The following is a 7889-nucleotide window of genomic DNA, read 5'->3' on the forward strand; positions in this document are numbered from 1 at the left end:
GTGATGGAATTTTTCTGAGGTCAGATTAGGATTCAGCGCAGCAAAAACCTTCGGGTATAGTAGGTCTGGTCTCTGGTTCTGAGAATTGTTGGCCTGTGTTATCCATTTCAACTAATTGTAAGAATTAAATTTTTTTAATTCCCTGTTCCAATTCATAATTCAATTTTTTTCGAAAATAGCTTTTTTTAAACAGAATAACAACTGTTTAAAAAATTAAAATTTTCATTGAGAATTGTTATTCTCGTGGATAAATTCCAATTCCAGCTAAGAATTGGTTAAAAATTGAACATTTCCAGTTCAAATCCTGAATTTTAATACTGTAAGAAAATTCTTTATTTCAACTCACATCAGAAAAAAATTCTTTTCCAAAAATCCCTGTTCAAATAAATAATTTTAATTCTCTTCGAGAATTCTCCATTTCAACTGAGAATTAGAATTTTTCTGTAAAATTCCTTCTTCCAATTCATAATTTATTTTTTCCCCTCAAATATCTAGTTTCAGCAGAGAATAAGAAATTTGTTTATAAAATTCTATTTTCCATCGTGAATTGTTATTCTCCTAGATACATTCCAATTCCAGCTCAGAATTGGTTAAAAATTGAAAATTTCCAGTTCAAATCTAGAATTTTAATTCTTTAAGAAAATTCTTTATTTCAACTCAGAAAAAAAATCTTTAGAAAAAATCCCTGTTGAAATCAAGAATTTTAACTTTCTTCGAAAATTCTCTATTTCAACTGAGAATTAGAATTTTGTAGTAAAATTCCTTGTTCCAATTCAAAGTTTAATTTTGGTTAAAAAATACCTCGTTTCAATTCAGAATTATAATTTTGTTTAAAAAATTTAATTTTCCACTCAAAATTGTTATTCTTCTGAATAAAATTCAGTTCTAACTCAAAAATGGTTCAATATTAAAAATTCCTTGTTCAAACCCGGAGTTTTAATACTTTTCGAAAATACTACGTTTCAACTTAGAACTGATTCTTTAAAAAAAATTCCCTGCTCCAGCTCCGAATTTATTTAAATCTTTAAATTCCCTGTTTCAAGACAAATTAAAATTCTTTTGGAAAATACCAGTTTGAACTCAGTGTTAGTTAAATTTTGAAAATTCCCTGGTTCAACTCAGAATTAGAATTGGTTGAAAAAGGTTCCTTTTCGAATCCAGAATTTTGTTCCTTTTCGAAAATTTCCAGCACTAGCTTGGAATTTGTTAAAATTTGAAAATTATGGGTTATAAATCAGAATTCTTATTATTCTGGATAAATTCCAGTTCCAACCATAAATTTATACAAAATTGAAAATTCCCTGTTCAAATTAAAAGTTAAATTATTTTTATTTTAAATAGTTTTGAAATCCTTAAAATGCTTCAAAATTTTATTTCAAAATCTTGAAACATCTACAGCGTTGTTTTACATTTTTTCAAATTAATTTTTGTTTTAAATTCTGCTAAATTAAAGAAATTTTCTTAAAATCTTCCACATTCATTTTTGACAGTTTTGTAAATCTTTTTAAATATTCTCTTAGAATTAGTTTATTAAAATAAAAAATCATTTTCAATTATCCTGGGAAATGTTTTTTATTCTTCTGAAGCCTGTTAAAATTCTTGAAACGCTTCTAAATTTTTTACTCGAAATCTGCCAAAATCTCTATTTTATTTTAAACTAGGCCGTGGGCTATTTGCACCGAAATCTTGGGATGAATAGTCGGATTTTGTCGGCACACGTAAACAATTCATTGAAATTATTCGAAATCATTTAAAATTTTAAAGTAATTTTGAATTTTTTCAAATCTTCTAAATATATCTTTAACTTACTCGAATTTTATAGGAAATCGAATTTTTTCGAAGAATAATAGGTGTTCAATATTTATTTATATCAAAATTCAACAATTGGACTTACAAATTAAATTTGTTTGTAATCAAAAAATTATAATTTTAACATTCAAAGTTTTGTTTTTTTGTTTAGTTTTGAATATTTAATTTATAATTACTTATTTCAAATGAACAGTCAGATATTTCTAAATAATAAGTAACTATTCTTTTTCTTAATTGAACTATTTCAAATTGCATGGTTTGAAAGTGGAATATTTTAGACTGAAATTATATTTGAAATTTAATAAAAGCTTTTAATTATAAATATTTTATTTTTAAGTTACTTCAAAATTAAAACTAGTTCATAAAGTTTAAATAGGGCGTTTACGTTTGTTTAACTAATAAGACTTTCCAATTGAAACAGTTTAATTTTTAAAATGAAAATCTGCGCATTAAAAAATTTGAACTGATATCTAATCGTCTTGTAGAATAACTTATTATTTAATTTTAAAATCTTAAAGTACGATCCAATTTAAAAAATAATTGATTAATTTATATTCGCAATTAATCAACTAAAAATGTTCTTTATAAAAAATATTTAATTTTAAACGTTTCTAATTTTAATTATTTAATTCTTTAAAACTGCATTTGGAAATTCTTTAAATTGAAATGTACGTTAAAAAATAAAAATCTGAAATGAAAAATTGTTTTTGCGAAAAATTTTCGATCTACACATTCTAAACTGAATGATTTCATAATTGAAAAAGATCACAATTTAACTAATTATTTAAGAAACTGCTAAAATCAAAGTTGGAAGGATTTTGTTTCTAAAAATTTGTAAAATTCCCGGTGAACAACGACTCTATTGAAAAGTCATCTTTTTTGGTTGAAAATTTAAATGTTTAATTGAAAATTCGTCTTTTTATTTTGCAAATTCAAGTATCTTCATAGAAAATGTACGACTTACCTAAAACTCATATTTTGATGTTGAAAAGGTAAACTAAAATCTTTTTTGGTTGACAATATTGAACTATTTTTTGTTGTTGAAAATTTGTCCTTTTCTTTTAAAAATTTATATATTTTGCTGTAAATTCCATCTTTCTGCGACAAAAATGCCAAGGTTTGGTTTAAAATTCAACAATTTTGTTAAAAAGTCATCTTTTTTTGTTTGTTAAAAATTCAACTTTTTTGTTGAAAATTCATTTTTTTTGTGGAAAATTTAACTCTACCCATAGAAAATTTATTTCTCATTTAAAGCTCATTTTTTATGCTGAACAGTCAAACTGAAATTTTTCTGAGATGAAATTCAACTTTTTTTGTTGATAATTTGTCTTTTTCATTTTAAAATTCATCTATGTTAGTAGAAATTGCATGTTTCTTGGATAAAATGCAACTGTTTGTGTAAAAATTCTATCACTGTTTTTTAATTAATCTTTTTTCTTATTAAAAATACAAATATTTCCTTCCAATATCGTTCAAATATAAAATTTCGCATAAAATTTACTTATTGTTTAAGGCCATGTGACGAGTGGGTCACGTGACCAGATTCCTACCTTACCGCCACCTTTCTTATTTCCCAACTTATTTTCACACGAAGCGCTACATTGAGTTGAAAATTTGAGATAATAAATACGAAGCAATAAGAAAGGTGGGTCTGGTCTTAAACTTTAATAATTATAAAAAAAGCAAAAACAATTATGTACAACAAAAAACTTTTTTTATAATTATTAAAGTTTAAGAGTAGACCCACCATTCTTAGTGCTTCTTGTTTAGTGCCCCAAATTTTCAACTTTTTGTGACGTTTCGTGTGAATATAAGTAGGGAAATAAAAAAAGTGGCGGTAAGGTAGAAATCTGGTCACGTGACCCACTTATCATATGACCTTAAAACTGATATTTTTATGCTGAACTGTCGAAATAAAATCTGTTTCAGTTGAAAATTCGATTTTTTTAATTTGTATTTTTAAATTAAAAGTTAATCCGTTGTTGAAAATTTTGTTGGAACCACTTTGTTAAGAAATCATTTTTTTTGTGCAAGATTAATATTTTAGTTGAAAATTCATTTCTTCGATTAAAGGTCGAACTATTATACTAAAAATTAATTTTTTGTTTCCTGAAAATTCATATTTTCTGGTTAAAATATCAATTTTGTCTACAAAATTTACATTCGAATATTATGTACCTATAAAAGAAAATAACATTTTGTATACAAGTCGTCAGTAAATTTCTCTAAACATGTACTATATTGAAAAAATATTATTTGGTTCATTGATTTTGTTATAAGTTTAAAGTATATATTTGTCTTACAAATATAAATTATAGTAAGACTATACACAAGCAACATTTATGTGTAAATAACTACTTATATATCTATGTTATATAATATACTAAATGAATCAAATGTGAAAAAACTCCATCAGATTTTTTGAAAGTGATAATCAGGTTCATCCTTGATTATAAGACAAAGGAAAATACATCCCGTTAACTAAAATAATTATCTATTTTAACAAGACAAAATAGTTTCAATAATTAGGAATAGCATTGTTGACCCGATGAACTGAATTCCAAATTTTAATACACCTAAGGTGAATCATATGCATTTCATATTATCCCGTATGAATATAATTGTTGCTAATCATGAACATTGTCATCACAGTTTTTGATAATATTTGTTTTCCTTATACCTGAGTTGCATTTGAATAAAAATATCTTATGTCAAAAATGAAACACTATAAATCCAATGAAAATTGTTTATGAAAAAGCCTATTGTACCTATGGTAATGAATTTATTTCACTATCATTGAAAATATTTACAACTTATATTAGCCATCGAGATTCGGACACAAATACTCTAAGCAGCGTCTCTTTTATATATTCGTCATAATTCAACAAATTTGTCATGTTAATGAAACTAGGTTTCGTTTATAAGGTGTTATTAGGTTGCACTCGTTAAATCAACTATATGGCCATAATTTCTTTAGAAATAAATCCTTGCCATCCCAACTACATTTATTTTAATTAAAGACAATTGTTGATTTTGAAGAAAAAAATATTTTCAGTGCACTTTGTAGATTGGGATTTGTAGTAAAACTTAAAAATCGTTCGGGTTTATAATTCTTTGTGCAAACCTTCGAATGCTTCGACCGATTCTGCGAAGCCAAAATTTGTAAAACTTGTGACCTTAGATTATAGCGCTCATAAAAAAAATCAGCAGCATCAATAAACAGCGAGTTATGGCAGCCATATATAAATTTTGCTACCTTTGTCGTATTTTCAATCGAGCCTACCGCAATATCCAATAAAATAGTTACACCCACTACTTTGGTTCGTTAGGCAAATTAATTAATGGTGCAGATAATTAATTTATTAGTAACACTATTTGCGAAGTCAACATTACTCACTAACTGTGAAAACTAATGAATGCTCTACTAATAAAAAGTTACTAGCCCCAACTGTTCATTTTTCTCAATTTGGTACCTTTTTTCTACTTGGCGGGGATTCGCTACCACGAATCTTGATATAATTGTCTCTGATTGTAGAAATAAATCACGTTATTCCATCTCAATAAGAAAAATTAGTTGTGACCTTTCGATTGATTGTTTGATGTAAGATATTATTACTGCCGATTGCATAAATAGTTGATAAGACGTTACAAGAAAATGTAAAGGTGTATGTCGCAGATTTTAAGTTATATAGCTGTACGGATTACGAGACTTGCATAGTGAATTATTGGCTTCATTATCGATGTTGTTAATGCCATTATCACCGTTGCGAACTGAACAATATGAATAATAACGCTTTCGTATGGATTAAGGGAAAACTTATGCTATCCTGTAAATCTTTATATTATATGTAAGTTTATAATTCTGAATGTAAAATTACACTCTTAAAATAAGTCGTATTCTAAGGTTCCTTTTGGTATTAATTAAAATTACCAATTTTTTAAATCAAAATAAAAATGCGAAAACTAACCGGTCAAATTAAAAAAAACATTGTTATTTACTTTTATATTATAGAATTTTAATACTAAACAAATTGAAACATCGAACTCACGCGTGCGATCCGCTTGTTTGTTTACGTCCCGGAACTTTTTTTTACAATTTGAAAAGCAAAATAATCCTTTGAAATAATAAAAAATATTTAGAATCTTCTAAAATTTGTCGAATTCTTTCCTAACTTTTGAAACTGTTGAAACCTGCAGAAATCATTTTAAATTTCTTGTATATAAATTAAATTAAAATCATGCATCATTTTTTTTTTAAATCGCGTTGAAATAAAATGCACGCGCGCGTTCACGTCCCTGGATTTTTATCTTATAAGATGAAGAACATTAACTATTTAAAAATCCATATTATCAAATTTTTAAGCATTAAAAATTTTGAAAATGTTTGAAACAAGCTAAATAATTTGAGAAATTATATTAATTCTAGTTAGTAAGACATGTTTGAAAAAACTTTTACTTTCGTAATCCTAATATTTTCATGGATACTAATACTTTTTACGTTTCTAAATAGTTTAACTGTTTCCATAAATATTGTTAGTCCCATATTATTCAATTTTAAATAGCGAAATATTTAAATCTTCATATTAAAAAATTGTTTATATTTAAAAAATGTACGTGTAAAATTCATAATTCAGACATTGTTGTTTTTAAAACGTAGAGAAATGGTCTCATATTACTAAATCAAAGTTGGTTTATTTCAAACGCTTATTATGAAATTATTTAAAAATTTAACTATGACCATTTTCGAATTAAACCTTGAATAATCGATAAAATCATTTGAAATAAAAAGTTTTTTCAATTTTTAACTAATAAAATACCATTTATTGATTTTATTGTGGTCTTATAGATTCCTCTTTTAAGAAAAAACAAAAGAGAGAGAGGTTAGTTTAAATTGGGCTGAATCTTTACATTAATTAAATATTGCATGGAATGTACATTTAAAGAAAAAATATTTAGCATCAACTAAAAACTGCGCTTACATTTGCCGTAGTATTTAAAGCTGGTTTTCGCGAAAGTTTGAAAATTGTTTAAATTCTAGAACTTATTAAATATATGTTCAATCTAAGATTATCATTAAGATCAGTTGTAAATCTTGTAATTCTTGTTTGAATTTTTGTCCAATCAAATTTAAACTAAAGAAGAAAGAATCCTTAAATTTGAAAGACATGCATCTTAAATAAAAATAAACATCTAAAATACTTGAGTTTAAAATAAGTCCAATTTTAAAAGTGAAATTAATTATCATAGATAATTTTGCAAGTTAAAGAAAAGCTTTCAGTAATTCGGGAGTAAGCCAAAACAAAACATAATAAATTCATTCGAGACGATTCCTCGATAATTAGACAAATACTGTATCTCAAAAACACGAGAAATAAAATAAAAGTAGAATCATAAAAAGGAAACCTTTTAACTATGGTTATTTAATATCGAATTATTCAACATAATTAACTTAAATATTTGCAGTTTTTATAGAATATTGAAGACTTTTGTATAAAAAATACACTAATTTTAATTCATATATTTTGAAGGTTACAAGATTTGTAAAGCAAGATTTGAAAAGTTTAGAATTTGTTTTTTCAAATAAGTTCATCATGTTTTGTTCGCTAAGTTCACACTTGCGGATTCTAGATTTAAATAGAATAATTTGGTAGATAGAAAGCGAACGATTGTATTTTGAAATATTGCTTTTGCAGTGAAACAACATATGGTACAGTGGAGAAACCAGGAATTGATCAAGGAGAACTTGAAGAAGTCTGTGGACAATTGTGCAATATCTTATATTTCTTAGCACCGGAATAAGATTTTTGCAAATTTTCTCATAAATATAATTTTTTATTTTTTGTTCTGAAGAATATTTGTAAGAAACATTGAAAAAACATTAAAAGTAACATTGTGAAGTAAAGTCACTCATACTTCAATGGATGTTAGTGTCTTTGGACATCAGATGCAACCATTCTAAAGCATAAAATTTTAGGTCAGGATTTTATGGAATTTTTTAGAATTTTTTTTCGATTTTTCAATATTTTGGGGGTTGAAAACGGGGTATTCCGGATGAAATAGGGGAATGTAACTTTTTTCAG

At 25.7% G+C, this 7889-nt stretch overlaps 1 protein-coding gene across 4 annotated transcripts in view; it reads left to right on the forward strand.

Annotated features, from left to right (window-relative positions):
* The window catches only part of LOC117176938 (myelin regulatory factor-like protein), a 277814-nt gene that overhangs the window by 84593 nt on the left and 185332 nt on the right, over nucleotides 1-7889 (forward strand). The window lies entirely within an intron of this gene.

Source organism: Belonocnema kinseyi, chromosome 7 (genome assembly GCF_010883055.1).
Source record: "Belonocnema kinseyi isolate 2016_QV_RU_SX_M_011 chromosome 7, B_treatae_v1, whole genome shotgun sequence".
Classification (NCBI taxonomy): domain Eukaryota; kingdom Metazoa; phylum Arthropoda; class Insecta; order Hymenoptera; family Cynipidae; genus Belonocnema; species Belonocnema kinseyi.